The 20,480-nt window shown below is 34.2% G+C and overlaps 2 protein-coding genes across 4 annotated transcripts in view; one reads left to right on the top strand and one right to left on the bottom strand.

Moving 5' to 3' along the window:
- The window catches only part of LOC105209327 (cysteine-rich motor neuron 1 protein), a 396,142-nt gene that overhangs the window by 201,316 nt on the left and 174,346 nt on the right, over nt 1-20,480 (bottom strand). The window lies entirely within an intron of this gene.
- LOC105209352 (uncharacterized) overlaps nt 16,208-20,480 on the top strand; it is a 181,817-nt gene continuing 177,544 nt past the window's right edge. For 2 of the 3 annotated variants that reach the window (XM_054229701.1, XM_029046039.2), the window contains exon 1: nt 16,211-17,012. The gene's annotated coding sequence lies outside the window, so the exon portion shown is untranslated. Of the gene's footprint in view, nt 17,013-20,480 lie in introns of all 3 variants that reach the window. The other variant, XR_008471035.1, reaches the window with a different exon arrangement.

Genomic DNA, 20,480 nt, shown 5'->3' with positions numbered 1-20,480 from the left:
TCAAAAAAGTGTGATGTACCGAATCCAATTGAAATCGGTCGAGTAGTTTCTGAGGTATCCCTTAAAAAATAAAATTAATAGCTTCAACTTGACTTGTATGGTTTTTTAACTAAAATAACTGAGATGCTCAGTGAACTTATCGCAAGGAATATCTATATATCATATTAAGGACCTCATTGAAGGAAAAAATTAACTGACTTGTTTACTGAGTTATTCTAAAAGGAGGTCAATATGACCCACAAGACATCACTGGAAGGTTAAAATACTCTGACAAAGCATCACTGGAAGGTTAAAATACTCTGACAAAGCATTTATCAGAAAATTTACGCGTTTATATTGAAGATCTGATCATTAAAAGTATAGCTGAAAATATTATATTTTCAAAAAAAATTATGCTTAAAATCAAGTAAAAAATGGCTTTCAGTGAGCGTCACTTGACACATATCACTAGAGCGTTAAACTGTATTGAAGTCAGAATTTTTCACATGATAAAGAAGCACTAAAGCTTGAATGAGATTAGTTTGGTACTGAAAAAATATATTGATTGACATATAGCTCTGTTTCAGATCGACAGGCCCTTACTTGTTCATGTATTTTTTTCATCACCGTGTATTTCGGACATATTTAAGGAACGATACGATACGACCTTAAAATCTAAGAAGAAACTCATCCAAAATCAGGTATAAGCATAAACAATTATTATTCTTATTTCAAATTTCTTGGAAGTTATTTAAATTCTTAATTAAAATGAAGTCAAAATCAGCAAAATTTAATTGCCACTTCAAAGAATGTTCCCGGAAAACACATTATTTTATAATATCAATTCAATTTCATTGTCTTAAACTCGCTCTCAAAGTTATCAAACCTCAATATCAACCTTTTATCATCTTTAATCCCTCTATTATGTTCCACATTTCAGAAAAATTCGAAGATTTCATTCTCTTTCTTCGAAAAACCTACTCACATATCTACATAGTTGACTTAGATATATTTTTCATTCATCCATCCTTATCACAGCTTTGCACTAATCAATCAGCTTAGCTAGCTGGCAGCCGCCGACGCGTTACATCAAACCGAGCGCTCTCCTCCTCGTTGCTCTCATTTCAAGCAGAAAATTGTTATCGCATTATTTCGCAAGTATCATTGTTATCGTTGTTGTTGTTGTTGCTTATATATATTGCGCTTATCTTTATTTTGTGTTTTTATGTGGTGGCTGTTGCTGTTGTTGTACTTAACTAACGGGTGATTTTTTTGAGGTTAGGATTTTCATGCATTAGTATTTGACAGATCACGTGGGATTTCAGACATGGTGTCAAAGAGAAAGATGCTCAGTATGCTTTGACATTTCATCATGAATAGACTTACTAACGAGCAACGCTTGCAAATCATTGAATTTTATTACCAAAATCAGTGTTCGGTTCGAAATGTGAAATCCGCTTTTTTATCGACAAATTTTGTTCAGCGATGAGGCTCATTTCTGGTTGAATGGCTACGTAAATAAGCAAAATTGCCGCATTTGGGGTGAAGAGCAACCAGAAGCCGTTCAAGAACTGCCCATGCATCCCGAAAAATGCACTGTTTGGTGTGGTTTGTACGCTGGTGGAATCATTGGACCGTATTTTTTCAAAGATGCTGTTGGACGCAACGTTACGGTGAGTGGCGATCGCTATCGTTCGATGCTAACAAACTTTTTGTTGCCAAAAATGGAAGAACTGAACTTGGTTGACATGTGGTTTCAACAAGATGGCGCTACATGCCACACAGCTCGCGATTCTATGGCCATTTTGAGGGAAAACTTCGGAGAACAATTCATCTCAAGAAATGGACCCGTAAGTTGGCCACCAAGATCATGCGATTTAACGCCTTTAGACTATTTTTTGTGGGGCTACGTCAAGTCTAAAGTCTACAGAAATAAGCCAGCAACTATTCCAGCTTTGGAAGACAACATTTCCGAAGAAATTCGGGCTATTCCGGCCGAAATGCTCGAAAAAGTTGCCCAAAATTGGACTTTCCGAATGGACCACCTAAGACGCAGCCGCGGTCAACATTTAAATGAAATTATCTTCAAAAAGTAAATGTCATGAACCAATCTAACGTTTCAAATAAAGAACCGATGAGATTTTGCAAATTTTATGCGTTTTTTTTTTAAAAAAAGTTATCAAGCTCTTAAAAAATCACCCTTTAAATGTACGTTGTAATTGTTGGTGCTTATGCTTTTATCATTACAAGAGAGCTTTGTTTTTGCTTTCACTTTCATTCTTATCACTGTTGTTTTACCTTTAATTTACCGTTATACGCCACGCCGCGTTGCCAACTGCATACATAAATACTGGTATATGTATGAGTGTACTTACATAAATACAATTATATAACGGTTGTTGCTGGTGCATGTATTCTGACAATTAGCGGTTTTGTTTCGTAATTTAATGTGGCATTCAAATTTAATGGTGAATTAATTGAAATCTTCAAAGCGTATGCAGCACACAGTAGCAGCTCGAGTGCTTTTGCGGGTGTGCGCGGGTACTTGAGGGTACTTATGGAGTGTGAGTGAATGAAATTTAAGTGGTTTGAGCCGCACTTACTTAGTAGGTTTTATAGATATGTATGTATGTAGTAAGCTAGTGGGCTTGTTTGCGTATTTGTAATTGATGACTACTGCGAGTTGACAGTAATTGTGCGTTAATGGCAAATTACCGGAAGTAATGGCAACATATTTCTTGAAATTTTATTAAAGTGAAGTGGCTTAAGCGAGTGTATAGGTTTGGCTAGCGTGACAAATGTGGGTCAGTATGACTTTTGGCGCTCAGTAGTTGTGATTTATAAGATATTTTATTGCTCTGATTACAGAAAATGATAATTCTTTGGCTTTTAGACTTGTCAGAGCTTTAAAAGCTCCTGAACAAGTTTTGCTTCTTAAAACAGATTTCTCTTCAGGCTTTTGAAGCTCAGTAGATGTGTTAAATTTTATCCCTTCTCATTCCAAGATTTGTAATTTCTTTGATTTATGAAATTGCTTGAGCTTTGAAAGCTTTCAAACGGGGTATATAGTATTTGGCTAAACTTGTCAGAGCTTAAAAAACTCCTGAATGAGTTTTGTTTCCTAAAACAGCTGCTGATTCCAGAAAATGATAATTCTTTGGCTTTAAGGCATATCAGAGCTTTAAAAGCTCCTGAACAAGTTTTGCTTCTTAAAACAGATTTCTCTTCAGGCTTTTGAAGCTCAGTAGATGTGTTAAATTTTATCCCTTCTCATTCCAAGATTTGTAATTTCTTTGATTTATGAAATTGCTTGAGCTTTGAAAGCTTTCAAACGGGGTATATAGTATTTGGCTAAACTTGTCAGAGTTTTAAAAGCTCCTGAACAAGTTTTGCTTCTTGAAACAGATTTCTCTTCGGGCTTTTGAAGCTCAGTAGATGCTCAGTAGGGTATATAGTATGAACGTTTGACTATCAAAGAGGGCTTGTCTCAGCTCTGTTTCGCAAAACAGATTACTCTCCAATTTTTAGTATGAAGTGAGTGGAAAATGTGTCTGTGCTACGATCGAGGTTCATGTCTTGGCTAATATCAGTCCAACATAGCGAGGAAATCGGCAAAGCTTCGAGAAGAGAAACAACTTATCTGAAGTATTCTACTTGAAAATTGTTACTCTTTTTCGGTAGATTCTTCATATTTTTAAGCGATAATGAAAATAAAAAAATAAACGAAAAAGCTCACTCAAATATCTGAAAAGCTTTAAGCTCTCATTATTGAACTTTTGCATATTTTTGATTTCAGCTCCTAAATTACCATATTTTAACTAATTACTTTAGATTAGAGTGAAATTCGTAACAGGATCTTCCGCATAAATATACATATTTACAGCCAAAAAATAAAATAAAAAGCACACTAATGAACCAACCGATGTTAATGAAAAGAAAACAACGCCAATGGCACAATTTCGGTCAAACTTCGAAATACGACGCCGAGAAGAGTAATGGCAGCAACTAATGAAGAAACAATTTTCAACTGAGAAATACTTAAATTAAAAAAAAATAAGAAAATAAGCAAAATATTTACAACTTTGCAGCCGAAAAATTAATTTCAAATAACTGCACAGACGCCATAACGATGGCGACTTTCGATAAAGTACACACAAATACAAACAAACAAACCGACACTAAGTTATGTAAATAGAACAAAATTGAAATAACGGAAGCAGCATGGCAAAAGAAAAACGAACTAAATAACGGAAACAAGCGTGAAGGCAGCAGAATGTGACGACAAAAGTTTAAGTTTCAGAAAGTGGGAGAGTTATTGAATACTGAAGGAGGGTGGATGAGATGAAGGGGAAATAGAGTGACGATTTACGCTAAATGGCTGGGAAGCATGTTTGGGGTAATATCGCACCAGAAACCTACGCGATTTCACGTCAATGAAGATTCGCACGCTATCGAAATGGTCCGAAAGGGAGAAACAAATAACCAAAAACGCGCAAAAGTCAATATAAACTAGGCGAAAAACAATCAAGCGCGGCAACACCGTTAAAGTGACAGTAAAATTAATTGAATATCGACACTTATGCGGCGATGGTATAACGATTTCGATGCAAATGCAAACAAGTTGGAAACGATGGAGGGAGGTAGATGAGGAAGGAGGTGGAAGAGAAAGGAGGTAGAAGAAGAAAGAGGCAGAAGAGGAAGGAGATAGATCTGGAAGTAGGTAAAAGTAGAAGTAGGATAGAGAAGACTATGAAGGCATGAGAGAAGGAAGCAAGAAAAGCGTGCTGGTTTTGCTGACAGTCTGCAAATAGTGCTGCTACTAATGAGCGTCTTTATTGGAAACTTTATTGATAACGACAAAACTATAGTCATTTATATTTATTTATATATATATATACAGTCGTTGAAATGATAGTTCGCAAAAGTTTATCAACGCAGGAGTTCAATAAAAATATCTACGAAGAAAAAACTATTAAAGCAATAAAATAAAACGAAAGCTAAAATACAACTGAAAATAATAATGAATAATCAAAATTGCTTATCATTACGAAGGAGCAAGAAGGATTGTCATTTCTACATTAGAAATCAATTTAAATGACTTGATGGATGTTTGCTTATTAGGCAAGTGCTTTTCTAATTTGTGGTGTGTGCCTTGACTAAGTTCCGTGTTTTGAACCAAATGTTTGATGGATTTGATGGATTTTATATTAGATTGGCAAATACCTTCCTTACGCCTTTCTTTTGAATTTCGCGGCTATGCATAAAGCGCTACAGAGCTCGTATCTGGTAATACTATAAATCCTTGAAAGGTCTTGACATAACCTACAAAACGACGCTATGGATGATTAGTTTGGATATTGTGTTCAACAGTTATAGACGTGTAAACATGGAGTTCACCAACGCCGCAATTCCCGCTATTTTAAAGTTTTTCTTCGTTAAAGGCAAATCCGCTAGAGAAACCTTCCGTGAGAATAAAGGTGTTTTAGGGGATGATACTCTATCACTTCTAACTGCGTAGGAATGGTTTCGATGATTCAGAGCGGGTGAGAACGACACCATGGATAAGCCAGCTGGCGGAAGACCTGCAACGACGAATACCGAATCATGGAAAACATCGTGTTAGACCGGCATGCGGCATCTCGCGACATCGCCCAGGAGATGGGAGTTGGTCACCAAACCATTTTAAACCATCTGCAGAAGTCTGGATACACAAAAAATCCTTTTGGACCGAATCAACGGCTACGATATGCTGCTGAAACGGAACGCAACTGACCCATTTTTGAAGCGGATGGTGACAGGCGAAGAAAAATGGACCACACACGACAATATCAAGCGAAAACGGCCATGGTCGAAGGCCGGTGATTCGTCCCAAACAGTAGCCAAGCCGGGATTGACGGCCAGGAAGATTTTGCTGTGTTTTTGGTGGGATTGGAAGGGAATCATCCACTATAAGCTGCTCCTATATGGCCAAACGCTAAATTCCGCCATCTACTGCGAACAACTGGACCGCTTGAAGCAGCCGATCAACCAGAAGCGTCCAGGATTGGACAACAGGAAGGGTGTAGTGTTCCACCAGGACAACGGCAGACCACACACTTCGTTGATGACTCGTCAGAAACTACGGGAGCTCGGATGGTAGGTTTTATCGCATTCACCATATAGCCCGTACATAGCGCCAAGTGATTACCAGCTGTTCCTGTCAATGGCGAACGCCTTTGGAGGTGTAAAGTTGAGCTTAAAAGATTGTGAAAAGTGGCTATCCGAGTTCTTCGCAAATAAAGAGGTGGCTTCTACGAGGGGATATTATGAAGTTGCAGTCTAGATGGAAATAGATTATCGAACGAAACGGCGCACTCCACTGAACTTCACCTTTCCGCTCCGTGGATGTAATAAGAGAGCATCCGACTTCTAATTGTAGGGCTTGGTAAACAAAGTGTAGATATTTTTCACCCAATATCTCTTCTCATATTGCCTTTCTTTGGGTTCCAATGGTCTCTGGTTGAAAGAAACCGACAAAGTTTTACAGCAAGTACCTCAAAGAAATTTCAACTCATGTATGGTATCCTATTTAGACCCAAACTTGTTCGTTTGCTATACTTCTCCCTTCTTCAATTACCCTCTCCTGCCTGCAATCAACAATATATGCTTCTATTTGAGATCCAGCAATAATTTCTAAAATTTTTGTTGAAGTTTCAAATATCAAATTTCGACACATCCACCATTTCTAAGTATCACCACACAAATTCCTCACAATTTAGAACAGTATCACCTAAAACACACCGCACTTACATAGACAACTGCCGGCATACAACCAGAAAATTTGCAAAAACGAGCAAAAACATTGCACAATAAATTGGGCATCCTGCGCAAATGCCACAAAATAATCGCAGAAAATTATTCTGGACCAACAGCGTGAACCGCAGATACGACATTAGATAATGAAACAGACACATGCGACAAACAAACAACAGTCAGCTTAAAGTAGATATATAAAAATTGAGTGCGTCTGTGTTTTTGCGGCATTTCAGCTGCTAAATGATAGTTGCCGCCGCAACAGCCACAATTCGTTGGAAAATGTGGCAGACAACCGCGAATTAAGAATTCTGCTGATATAGTCAATTACTCGTGCCTTATGTGTATTGGTGCATATTTCTATCAAAACTGCATTTGTACTCACACAGCCATATCCAAATATTGGTATAAAACAGCGCGCTGGCCCATTAAAATGTTTTTAACGCAGCTCTCGATTTCATGGCTGAAGTGCAGAGTGGTTGGTTGGTTGGAGGGATGGAAATGTAAACGAGTGAAGTGCGCAAATTTACATTGACTAAATTATTCGCATGAAATGTCAAAAATTATAGATAACACATTGGCAAATATTTGCTTTCGAAATGATTGACAAGCGCAAGCAATGGAGTTACGCTATGATAGTAAAGGGTGGTTCAAATGTATATTGTATGAATAAAATTATTTTTGGAAACCAAAGTGAAAATAATAAATAGTTAATAGATTTGCAGGTAAGGACAAAAAAAGTAAAGTAAAACGTCCGCAGCACTAAATATTACAGAAGAAATGGCAGAAAGAAACTACACTCAGATTTTTTTGAAAAAAAAAAAAAAAATGAAAAATGGGCGTGGCATCGCCCACTTATGAGTCAAAAGCCATATCTCCGAAACTATTCGACCGATTTTAATGAAATTCGACATATGATATTCTCTTAACACCCTGATAACAAGGACGAAATATGGGAGAAATCGGTTTACAATCAGGCCAACTTCCAAAATAACTGAATTTTGAATTCCAAGGAAGCAGTTCACTTTATAATATATATATAAGAAACCGATGAGGATAGCGAAATACAACATTCTACAAATACTGTATATCATCTGTGCCTTCACATGTGGGAAAATTATCGAAATCGGAATATAACTTTTCAAGGCCCCGGATATCGAACATGAAGAACTCAGTGCATAAGGGTAATTTTCACAGAAAATATCGGTAAATCTTTCAGATATTTTAATGTAAGTCAAAGAAAATTTGTGTCTTCTAATAGTGTGTCTCTGTACCAAAAATAGTTAAAATCGGGTCATAACTTCCCCTAGCTCCCATATACCTTATATTCAAATTGTCGAACTTCCGGTGGGCTTTATACCGCATATATCGATTAATATGTGAGATATCTTAGCCAAATTAAGTGAGCATGTAGTCTTGGATATAGTGTACCTTGATGGTGAAATCGGTTTAGGAATTACCTCAACCCTCATCTACTATATATGGAGATTTTCGTCATTCTATTCGACTTTATGGTTCAAATAGTGTGTGATCTTAATAAAACTATATCAATAAATTTCGAGAGCATAAAATGTTCGGTTCCACCCGAACTTAGCCTTTCTTTATTTGTTTATGTTTTATTTTTCATTAATGTCAGAAAAATGGAGATCAATGGGGATCTCGGAAATCCATAGAGTCTATAATAGCCAAAAAACATAGACACATACTAGTAAAGAGAAAAACTCTCGAGTAATATACACCAGAGATTTAAGAGCCATCTTCGATTTATTATTCTTCGAAAGAGAAAGCGCGTCTACAGTGGATTTCCTTACCTAAAATCATTCAGTGTAAATATCTACTTATAGAGTATAAGTGAAATATTCAGGAAAAAAATAAAGTATAGTGGACATTTTGAAGTCCTCTTGTCGGTTTTAGATAACGACAGATGGAAGTGTTTGGTCAGAGATAAGCTGGGATTCATTCTATATACGTAAGACCAAAGTTATTTACCAAATCTTCTAGTTAGAAACGTAATCAACTTCAAGGATTACTTAGTCTTGATTATTGAGTAGATTTTAAGTTTGACTATTAATTCGGATTGAACTTTACATTAAATCTAGATCTCTTCAGAAGTCATCTTCGATTATTATCAAATTATAATATTTTTTATTAATTTCAATAATGCACTAATTGCAAATTAGACTCCGGTTCCTAAAATTATATTAAATGCCTCGATGTTCCTCTAGGAAGCAAATGCAATAAATAAACTAACAGCTTATTTAAGCTTTACGATAAATTATCGATAATTAAACGATTATACGACTTGTTTTCGTCATCGATACATATATAAATTAATTGAAAATTATTGGAATTACTTGAAAGTATCGATTATTATCGATTATTCTGATTAAAAAAAATATAGAAAGTTTTGTATGTAAAGCTTTATTTCGTACATTGAAATGTTCAAGAATAAAAAAATCAGCTTTAACCACACAATAAGTCTTTAAATATAGTTAAACAATTCAAAACCAATTCTATAAGTGGATCCCTCAAAAGTTGCGAAAATTTCTAAAATACTCATAATCGTGTTTTGCCGCTTTTCTTGCTATATGATAGTAATATTCACGAAATTCCTAACACACGCTTTTCGACAATAATTTTCCACAGAAAGCTCATCCGCTCTAGATTCATGTTAGGGATGAGTAAGGCCAACAACTTAAGTGAATAAAGGTCATGGCGAAAGCATTATAGAATATGAATGAGCGTGTGACGCACACAAGCATGAGCAAGAATACAATTATGAGTACGAAAATCACATATACATATATTATATATACATACAAAGGTATGAATGTGTATATTACACATAGAGATGCGTGAACATGCATTCGCATTACATAAATACGTATTAACAAAAACCCCAGCAAAAGGACAATAATCATATTCATACATAATAATACTTGTAACAAAAAGGCGACTAAATATATTTGTGAGCTTCATACACAGACACACACACACACACATGGGTGCATGCGTACCGGAACTTCGCTTTGTTCGCTGTAATTCTATGTGTGTATATGTATGTGTGTTTGCCGCTTCAATTTCATTGCTAAGCTCTACACGCACATTCTGTCTCGCCACCTCTGCTTTGTTTAATATTACTGTTGTTAGTGTTGTTGTTGTTGTTCACATGCACATCACTTAACATTATTATTATCATTTCGCTTATTGTTATTACGGCTTGATATGCGTGTTATATACGTCGTTTTGCTGGTTATTTGTTGCTTGCCATTTATTGTGGCTTGCATATTTTATTTTCGCGTTTCAGCAATTGTTCTCGTTCTTGTTGGTTTTTTATCATTGTTATCATCATTATGCAGGGCTTATGTTCGCCGCTTAACAAATATTTGGTGGATTAGTGCACATGTGAGTGTGTATGTATGTATATTTCCATATATCTGTGGGTGTATTGGTGTAATTGTTGGCATTATTACACTGATATATGTATGTGTATTGTGCTTGCATCTGTATATCATTAATCCACCTCAAAGCGCCGGTAAGTAGACAATGAATTTGACATTAATTTTGTGGTCATATAAATATTGCATTCAAATGAAATTATTGTCTAAATTAGCATTTTAATGCTTGCTCTCGATTTAGTTATGTGAAATAGGAGTGCCAAATAAATGAAATTTCAAAATTATTTCTGCCGAAAATGTCATAATCAATATATGTAATTAGGATGTATGATAATAAAAGACCTCAAACTCATTGCATATTTTTAGGCGTTTTATCAAACAAATGTGAAAATGTGAAATATGCGAGGACCCAATTTAAAATTTTCGTTTAAAATTTGATTCTTTTTAGCACCTTTGCCTTATTCTTATGAGGAAAGAAATTTTCCTCTTAATTACTTTAATTTATTGCGATTTATTAGCCTTTTCACACGCTAATTGATCTATTAACCGGCCTTTCCACGATTAAAACTATTTACAAAATAAAAATTTAATTTTTAGTAAAAAGTAATGAATTTATTTGAATTTTAATCAATTAATTTGGCTGTGTGAGAAGGCTATAATGGAGATTAAAAAGTGAGTATTTTAATTACAATATCTTATGAAAGTCTATCGGACAGAACCATGAGTTGATGAATCTTGAGTCCTTACTATTGATCCCTTACAACAATTTAACCGCGTATGACTCGAAAACAAGCTCTGTATTGAAATTACGAGGGTGGGTACTACCTTGTTTTCAGCCTCTAACTACCTAACCTCGTAATTTCAATACAGAGCTCGTATTAACATCACCGCACCAAACATGGCAAAAATTAGGTTTGTGTTGACTTTAAGCTGAGACTATTAATGTTGTTGGATGTACAGTTGTCCACAAAATAATAGGAGTGTCAATATGAAAAATATATTTGGCTGCAGAACTCTTTAGGATCTCAAGAACTTGTTGGTTTAAATTCAAATTTTTTTCTATTGACCGTTATTTTAAGTCAGTTACTTGGTAGGAGTTGGTGACTAGGAGTTTTAGACATTTCCTTTGAAAAATGAACTATAACTTAAAAAATATTTACAAAATCAGAAAAGTAAGTAGAGTTCCATAATCTAGAAGCAATTTTAATTAATTAAGGTTAATTTCATCAATGCATTTTTTTCTCTTGGTTTAGGATAGCACTAGACTAAAAAAATTTGAGAAATTCTCAAAAATATTACTGAAAAATATAAGAACCTCCAGAAAATCGCAGAATAATAGTAGCAAATACATTAAAGTATAGTATTAAATATGAAACACGCGGACAAAAGTGCAAAAAATGCAATACAGGTGATCACACTATAGTACATTACCGCGAAATGTATCCCTTTGCATTAGCTAGTAGCATCCAGGACGAACCAAATTTGTCAATTATTTCTTAAATTGGTCGTATTCTCTAGGCAAAGAAAAAAAATTCGAGAAAATCATCACTACTAAAAAATTAAGACATAGAAGCCCGTAGACAATTCGAAAAATAGAATGACTACTAGCCAGTGGATAAATGGCGACACATATTATATTATAATGAATCCAAAATTTAATTATTTGTGTTGTAACCTGTATTGAGGTTCAAGAAATCCTATCAAAATTATTATTTAAAATTATCTCGTATTACATGGAATACTCCTATGTTTTTGTGGAACTAATTTTTGAGTTATTTAACAAAAATCGCGATAAAATGGACTGTGTAAATATTAGTACATCAATAGTGAGCAGCACCAAAAGCTCCGTCATGATTGGGAAGGACCTCTCCGAGCCGTTCGATACCAAACGAGGTTTCAGACAAGGTGACTCACTATCGTGCGACTTCTTTAACCTGATGCTGGAAAAAATTATGAGAGCTGCAGAGCTAAACCGAGAAGGTACAATCTTCTACAAGAGTGTACAGCTCCTGGCGTACGCCGATGATATTGATATCATCGGAAGCAAGAACCGCGCCGTTTGTTCTGCTTTTTCCCGCATGGATAAGGAGGCGAAGCGAATGGGTTTGGAGGTGAATGAGGACAAGACGAAATATCTCCTGTCATCAAACAAACAGTCGGCGCATTCGCGTCTTGGCTCCCACGTCACTGTTGACAGTCATAACTTCGAGGTCGTAGATAATTTCGTATACCTGGGAACCAGCATCAACAACACGAACAATGTCAGCCTCGAAATCCAGCGCAGAATAACTCTTGCCAACAGGTGCTACTTTGGACTGAGTAGGCAATTGAACAGTAAAGTCCTCTCTCGACGAACCAAAATCAAGCTCTACAAGTCGCTTATCATTCCCGTCCTGCTTTACGGTGCAGAAGCTTGGACGATGTCAACATCAGATGAGACGACACTAGGAGTTTTCGAGAGGAAAATTTTGCGCAAGATTTATGGTCCTCAGAACATTGGCAACGGCGAATACCGCAGACGATGGAACGATGAGCTGTACGAGTTATACGACGACATTGACATAGTTCAGCGAATAAAAAGACAGCGGCTACGCTGGCTAGGTCATGTTGTCCGAATGGACGAAAACACTCCAGCCCTGAAAGTGTTCGATGCAGTACCCGCCGGAGGAAGCCGAGGAAGGGGAAGGCCTCCACTCCGTTGGAGGGACCAGGTGGAGAGCGACCTGGTTACACTTGGGATCTCCAACTGGCGCCGAACTGCGAAGGAGAGAGACAGGTGGCGCACTATCGTCGATTCGGCTATAACCGGCTAAACGGTTGCAACGCCAATCACATACATACATACAATAGTGATTATATTGTGTAAACAATTTGGAATAAAAATCATTTCCATTATGGAAAAGATTCGATTTGATTATGAGCGCACTCCTAAACTCCAGTTTAAGTTTAAGTTTAAGTTTAAATATTATTATCATTTTGCAGTAAAGGTCTTAGCGGAGTGAGTTATATTGGCATGCATATGTATATCATGGTTTGAATTTTAAATTTGAATCTGGAACACTAAATTTTGCCAATTACAAGGTACTTTTATTTGGGACCTATCGTACGGTCATAATTGATATCTCTCGTACAGCCATTATCGGGAACAGTTAACGGAATAGTTTGCACAGCGATGATTTGCTGAGATAGTTGAAGATTTGGATGTATAAAAGAGAGGAGGCTTGATATATTTCAGCATTGTTTATTTAAGTATTAAAATATTTTTTAATGAAAATCGAATTTTCTAATTGAAAAAAAATAAAAATTCTTCATATATTTTGAGGTTAAGTTATAACTAAATGCCGAGAATTTATATTCTTTAAATTTGATAAAATAACCATCCAAATAGCAACTGCATTTCATCACCATGCTTAAACACGCTCATGTCCTTCACAGAAGTATGAAGAAATAACCAAAAGGCTCGGTTCAATATACTCATGCGTCAAATTTTTCGCAAAAGAGGTCAAGTGTTATGCATATGATTAATATTTTTAAACAGATGCATTACACAAACAAATACGAGTAAATAATATAGAATTCAGTCAGTTAATGACATTTCATACATATCATACATATCGTACATCCATGTGCATATATCATGGCGAAATAGCACAGCGGCAAGCACTTCAGATAAATTACGAATGATATTTATATATAAGTATGAATGACTGCAAAAATTTTGCTCAAACCTACATGTGTGTTTGTGTGTGTAAAGTAGAACAACAAGTACGTAAGAAAAATTGCATTGTTCTCAACGCCTGTAATAAGTTGATGCACTCGAAAAATATTTGGCTAAGATAAGCGACAGATAATGCGAACAATAGCAACTACGAGCACTGCAACAGCAAAAGTAACAAGAAAAAATTCAACCACAAAATATGAGCACTTAAGCTGCCGGCAAATATGTCTGTATGTATTATAGCCGACTGTCTGTATGCAATTTCGAGATAGGCTGCAATAAAAAAGTGAGTATCATGAGGCAAATGATGCAATGTTGATATTTTATATATACATTTGTACTTATATACATATTTTTAATATTTCACAAGCATCGCTAGAAGCTTTTACCGATCTATAGATAAATTTGGCTATGCGGAAGCATTGAAATCTGATTTATATTCATAAAATTGCTATTTTAAATTGATGGATGAGTTCCACTTCTAGAAGTGTGATAAAAAATGTATCTTCATATAATGTATTTATATGAAAGTAAAAGAAATCCATGAGACATATGACGCTCACACGATCGTTGGTTATATTTGTAACCAGAACGGTTCCCGATTTATATTCTAAAAGAAACTGAGAACTAGAACACTGTCACTAGGGAAGCATCAACAACTTCAGAGCGTAGAAATGTAAAATCATTTCTTTAAATAGTCTTCAGTGAGACTTAAGATTTTGAGCCAACTTATAGTAAAACCTTTTGAAACTGTATAAATAACATAGCGACCCAAAACCTAGAATCGAGTGATAAAACCTAAGAATTTCATTAACAATAAAATTCCTAAACCACGAACAAAAATTATTCTATTTATTATTGAGAGGTACAGAGGAAGAGAGAAGCATATTTTACTGCTGAGGTCTGGATCCACTATTATAAAACAACCTCTAATATAGTCTATACAAATACAGTCTAAATGTATTCTTGACATAATTTCGGTATAATGGGTACTCTACTTAACTTATATGTTAGATCGGAAGTGCGAAATCCTCTTTAGAATCATTTGTGATAATAATATTCGCCTTTGACGGATAAAACTATATTATGGTTGTTTCCTATTGTTGGTCCCAGATTGAACACAACCTTATAACTGAAAAATGGAGATCATTTCGGAAATATATATAAAACTTCAACCTTTGTAATTCAACGATTCAACCTTTAACATACATACATAAAGTAAACATCGTTATATCGTACTTGTAATAAATTCTGAGTCGCTTGTTTCAGACCAAGTTACCCACAGACTTTACGTTAAAAATGGAAGATAAATGATAAATTTGATCCCAGATGGTTTTGAAATTTTCCACAAAAAGATGCGATTGTACTTTAAAGTAGTCTTAGTTTCTTCAAGTTTTAAGCATCTTCTGTCTGAATAAGCCTATAAGCCTAAGAACACTTACCAAACACTATTAATTCTCCGAATACAATTTTCTGTTACAATTTTCCAAAATTATCGCGTAAATTGTCAAAAAATCGTCCAAAATTATCATAACGACCACTAATCGGTTTTCACAAAGAAAGAAACTACTATTCTATGACTAAATTTCTCACAAGATCTATGCAAATATTTTGCTTTGGGCTTAAAAGTGTCTGTAGAAAAGCTCCCCAACGCACAAAAACATCGCAAACTTGCTACATAAAAGCTCCAACATTTTCACTCAAAAGAATGATAGTGAGAGAGAAAGAGAGACAGAGAGAAAGTGGAGCAGATAGAGAGAACACCATAAAAGCTCGCAGCCAACGAGCGCTGATCAATAAATATTGATGCGCCACTTGACAAGCATAAGCTGATGTCATAAGAGCGTGAGAGAGCAAACGCGGCTACAAAAACTAAGAGAAAGAGCAAATGCTAACGCAAAGTAATAAAGAGCGCCACAAATGTGGAGGTGACAATTGGAGCAAAAAGATAATAGTATTTGTTAGATTTTTTTTTCCATAAAAAAACACTACGAAACAGCAACAAGTGATCGCATTTTGCCGGCTACCCAACAGCGACGTCTGCTGCGCACCAACAACACTTGACGGCGTTTTTGCCGTCGACTCGCTCGTGCGACTGCTACCAACGAACGCAACTGCTGCCGCTTTGGCTTTTTGACGGCGCGCTTTCGTACTCGTAAATTGCGACGATCGTTTTGATCTTTTTAGTCGGTTTTGCGAGCGTCGTGCACGTTGGTCAGCTGGCAACGCAGCAGCGGCTACCTTTGGCAGCAGCAGAAGCTCCGCCAACTGCGACAGCTAAGCCCAGCAACAAGGCGTCAAACGTTAACTTTTACACAACGCTGACGAACCAATCAGTCGTTCTTCAATTGCGAGCGCGTGCAAACGTTCGGTATAAAGTTAAATTTCCGTGATAGAAAAATTTTATGCGGTTGCCGAAAAATGTTGTGTGTGTAATGTATGCATATGCGTATGACGAAAGTGAACATTTTTAATTTAAGTTGATTTATGAAAAATTTATTATGTACAATAAATTTACGTTTTAATTTCAAGTTAACGGCAGTGGTGGTGTGTGAAAAATAAAAACAAAAAAAAAAATTAAAATAATAATAACTGGAAAAATAGTTGTGTGTGTTGATGGCCATAGTTTGTAAATTATATATGTAGCTGAAGAAAGAGAGCAAAAAATTAAATAAATAAAATAAGTTGAAACGATAAATTTTAATGTGCCGGAAAATCACAAATCCAAATTACAAATTTTTGTACAATAGTTGGTTATACTGATTTTGTGGGGAAATTGAATATTGAAATACAGAATAATGTGTTAAAGATCAAAATAATTTCAAATATATCACAGTTAAGTTAGAACTTTATCAAGATTGAAAAAAAAATTATACAAAAATATCCAAATAAATAAAAAAGAATAAAACAGTTACGCAATAACTCAAAATTTTTTTGTTATTTTTTAAATAAAAAAATAGAATTTACAGCATTTTAAAATATCAACAATTGCTTGGAAATAAATTAATAATTGTGAACAAAATAATTATTTCAGATATTTAACACCTCCAAAGCTAAATTATTTTAATAAAAATATACAAAATCAAAACAATAAAAAAAATTCAAGTTATAAGCATTTAAAAAAGGTAAGAAAAAAAATTTTAAATAAAATTAAATTTTGAATAAAATAATTTTTTTTAATCAAACTATTATTTTTTTAATTAAATAAATAAGACAGTTTTAGATATTTATTGCTTTTGAATGTTTTTTTATTATATTATATTATATTATATTTTATTTTATTTTATTTTATTTTATTTTATTTTATTTTATTTTATTTTATTTTATTTTATTTTATTTTATTTTATTTTATTTTATTTTATTTCATTTAAGTATTATTACTTTTTAGTATACGACACTTTTCTACGCCAATTTCATACTGTCCGTGATTTAGTCGAAATTTTCAACGCACAATAAAGAAATCATAAGGCTTGCCAACCATAAATTTCGCCAACAACAGGTGTTCCGCAACAAAAAAATGAGTATAAAATAATTGTGAAAAAGAGAGGAAAACAAATGTTTTCATTAAAATCTATACTCGTAAATATGTACGTAAGCAGATAGAATTTTGAAAATAAATATTTAAGAAAAAAAAATTTAATGAAGTAAATAAGTAAATATTGAACGGCTGTTTTAGGTAAAATCAAACATAAAGGGGGTTAAAGTACTCAAAAGTTAAAAAACATATTTTTGCAAATAATTTTTGATAACCAATACTGAGCGAAGTGTTTCTTCAGTGAGTTAATATAATTTAATGAAGTTTTCACTAAACTGGGCAGCATTTGGCAACAAAAAATAATAATTTAAAACGAAGGGATAATACAAATCTTAATCGGGATTAACTACTATTTCCCATCCGAAGGGGTTAGGGGTAGTCAGGATTTTCAAAAAAATCAATTTTTTTTTTGCACTTTCGTTAAGTGTAATATCTTAAAAATATTCTCTGAAAATTTGAAGTTGATCCGATAATAACTTTTCGAGTTATTCGACAAATAACAAAGAGCGCTCGGGCACTCCAAAACGCAAATGTGAAACTTTAAATGCTTTTTTCTCAAAACTTTGTTTTTTGAACTGGTGACAACTGTAACTCGATAACCGCTCAGTAGATTTTAATGAAATTATATAGCTTTTAGAATACGTAATAAACTCAGGCCTGATCCGAAGCTACTTTTTCAAAAATTTTGATTTTTTAAGAGCAATTAACTGTTGATTTTTTCCCGAAAATCTAGAAAATAATTTCCTGAGGCCGTCATTTTGTTAATTTTTGAAAAAAAAGCTTAGGTCAGATCCAGGATTATCTATTTATAAAATTATTTTTTTTTATCCGATTGATTTAAAAGAATCTCCAAGGGTTTATGATTGTCACCGCAAGGACCTTTTTTTGAAACTGGGTCAACACAGACAGCTATAACTTGGAAATTTTAAATTTTTTCTTTCAAATTTTCGTGATTTTAAGTCAAAACATTGTATAATAATGGCATATTTATTCTTCACTCCAATTTAGAACTTCAAGTGATACTTGGTTTAATTTGAATGATACTTTTGATGACTTATTGAAAAACTTCAAGACAAATTCTGTTTCTTTCTGTTAAAAATTTGCTAAGGAATTATTCTAAGTGCTCTTTAACGCCGTTTACATTGCGGTTATACAATTATTACGATAATAAAAATTATCTGACTCAGCACACATTAATGCTTGCTAAATACACTGGATTGCGCCACAAATTTAAACATTAGCCAGTTTTGCAGCCTACTTTCTTTTGACGGCGGGTCTATAGTATCATATGAGTAACTTATGATCAATTCATGCAAAAATTTCTGAAATAAAAAAGCTTAAGGGGCTATACCAGTGTAACCTATAAAAAATTAGGCGATTTTCGTGATTTTTTTTTTTTTAAGAAAATACTCGATCGATTATTTCGAAGTTTTTTACAAGGTTTTACAATTTTCAACAATATTTAAATTTTTTTTTATAAAAACATATTGGTTGAGAATTTTACCAGCCTTATACCAGCGAACGGTCGCCCTTTAGAACGCTACCATTCAAAAACTATTCAAGATATGATCTTACCTCTTTCACAGAATATTTTTGAAAGTATAAACTATCGAATAAGCAAAAAATAAAAAAATCGAGTTTTTGAAAATGTCACACTGGTATAGCCCTTTAAAAATAGTTTTAGAACTCTATTTAAGATTCTTATAGGGCAATTTGTCTGGCGGGGAAATAGCATACCAATTAGTATTGTTGGAAACACTCGAATCTGTAGAAACATGAATGTTTTTTTTTTACTATTTTTAAAATGCAATGATACCGAATCAGAAACGTGTTATTAGCTTTGAATCGTGGCCGAGAATTAAAAAATTGTAAATCCATAAACGAGGAGCTGTACTTGAACGCGTTCTTATATTTGTGATCAGCTTTTTCAAATCCTTATGTTCGTTAACTACATATATGATTTTAACTATTATTATATTCTCAAATATTTGGGTCATAAGTTCTGCAAGCAAGGATATGTTCATCGAACTCAAAGTTTTAAACAAATTCTCGCAGATAAATATGTTAATGCCGACCAGCGTTTACTATACCATAAGCCTTATTACTTGACAATTTGATATTAATTACCAAATGATCTTTAGTTAAATAGAAGATCTTCGGGTTTTCAATCTAAACCTCAAAGATTTTCAACCAATTCTAAAAAAAACTAAACTATTCCTAAGTATATTTACCAAATATTGCAGAGTTTTAATATTCAAGGTTAAAACATCTTAACCAATGGCTGAAATAAGGTAGACCTTATTAAGAAACAAATAAAAGAAATATTGTATTTTTGTAATGAAAATTAAAATTGGATAGTCGCTGATCAATGGGGTAAAGTGGGTACTACATTTATACCAAAACCATAGCTTTAAATTTATTCAACGAGATGACTCTCTTTTATATATGCATCTAAAATATAATTTATTGAAACACAATAAATCACACACACAAAAAAGCAGGAGACCCCCATCAAACACTTTGTCCATCACAGTAGCCACAACGGTGCAAAGTGCACAGTAGCGCTAAGAAAAATCATAATGGTGTTGAGAAACTAATAAAATGCACATAAATAAATAAAAATATGTATAAATAATAAATAAGGAAAAAAACTTAAAAGCGTAAAAGTGGCAGCGGTAAAATGCGCGCGCAGGCACACAAGCACAAGAGAGATTAAAACCGAAATTCATAGAAAATTTCACGGGAAAATAAACGCAGAAACCCCAGCTAACAAGCTGCCTGGCTAACACACAGCTACGCTTATTAGAATGATGCCAGTGTATAGATTGTAGCGCAACATTGAATTTTTGAAAAGTTAATAGTTAGCGTAGTTGTTGTTTTTGTTTTTTTGTATTTTTTACCAGTTTTTTGTTGCAGCATTTGGTTAGTGTACGCGCGAGTCACTACGTTTACTAGGCTAGATATCGCCATACTATGTTGTGTTAACTAGCGTGTGTTTATATGTATGAATCGATGTGCCAGTACGAGGCGGCGCAGCGCTAGTTTTTCGCTGTGTGCT

Source organism: Zeugodacus cucurbitae, chromosome 4, assembly GCF_028554725.1.
Source record: "Zeugodacus cucurbitae isolate PBARC_wt_2022May chromosome 4, idZeuCucr1.2, whole genome shotgun sequence".
In the NCBI taxonomy this organism is placed as follows: domain Eukaryota; kingdom Metazoa; phylum Arthropoda; class Insecta; order Diptera; family Tephritidae; genus Zeugodacus; species Zeugodacus cucurbitae.
The sequence above is the reverse complement of the archived record's forward strand: the minus strand, read 5'-3'. Positions and strand labels throughout refer to the sequence as shown.